A 947-nucleotide genomic window follows, 5' to 3' on the forward strand; every position below is an offset into this window, starting at 1 on the left:
GAGCCTGAGATGCAAAAAAAAAAAAAAAAATTTCCGAACCCTGAAGGAGAAGCAGCCGCCCACAGCGCAGCCCTGCTTATACTGACTCAAAGCCTCATTCAAGCTACGTAGGGAGTTGGAATTATCCGCTTCTCTGCGGACGTCACCTCTGGTCCTTCGGGGCTCAGCAATCAGAAAAAACAATACTTTTTTAAGTGTTAAAAGCGTTTTTTCCCCCAATGGCTTGTTTTAAGTGTATCTACTTTTAACATATTCAAATAGGTCTTGCATAAAAAATAGCAAGACCTCTAAAAATTCACTTAAAGCTCGTAATTGTTTCTCTCCACGGAAATCTTTAGTAAAAGGCGAAAGATTTATACGATATGAAGAGAAACTAGAGAATAGCTAACATAAGTTGCACTAGCAGTTCTCAGGTAATGGCTACTCCCAAAAGGCTAATGGTCACTTTCTTTCTGCCCAAAAGAGCTATTGACTTCTCTCTTTTTCTTCAGATAATTCTGTAACAGCAATCTCAATTTTGGGAAAGATAGATTGAAGGAAAAAGGGATCTAGTAATTTTAAAGACGAAAATTATTTGGTGCACAATGCATTGTGGGTATGCAAATAAAGTCTCAGCAATCAAGCTCCAGTTTTGACAAACTGGTGAAGCCTTAGGGACTCCTCAAAAAAAGGTTTTCTGTTGTTTTTGTTTTGTCTTAAATTTTTTATTTTTAATGTTTGTGGGTACATAGTATGTGTATGTATGGGTTACATGACAAGAGAAAGGTTTTGTTTGTTTGTTTGAGATAGAGTCTTGCTCTTGTCACCCAGGCTGGAGTGCTGTGGTGCCATCTCGGCTCACTGCAACCTCCGCCTGCCGGGTTCAAGCGATTCTCCTGCCTCAGCCTCCCGAGTAGCTGGGATTACAGGTATGGGCCACCATGCCCGGCTAATTTTTGTATTTTTAG

General features: G+C 40.2%; 1 non-coding gene across 1 annotated transcript; it reads right to left on the minus strand.

Annotated features, from left to right (window-relative positions):
- Positions 1-261: 261 nt before the first annotated feature.
- On the minus strand, positions 262-382 carry LOC115833077. The gene has a single exon (XR_004028529.1). It is a non-coding gene; the product is annotated as a U5 spliceosomal RNA (small nuclear RNA).
- Positions 383-947: the final 565 nt, after the last annotated feature.

This window comes from Nomascus leucogenys, chromosome 24 (assembly GCF_006542625.1).
Source record: "Nomascus leucogenys isolate Asia chromosome 24, Asia_NLE_v1, whole genome shotgun sequence".
Classification (NCBI taxonomy): Eukaryota; Metazoa; Chordata; class Mammalia; order Primates; family Hylobatidae; genus Nomascus; species Nomascus leucogenys.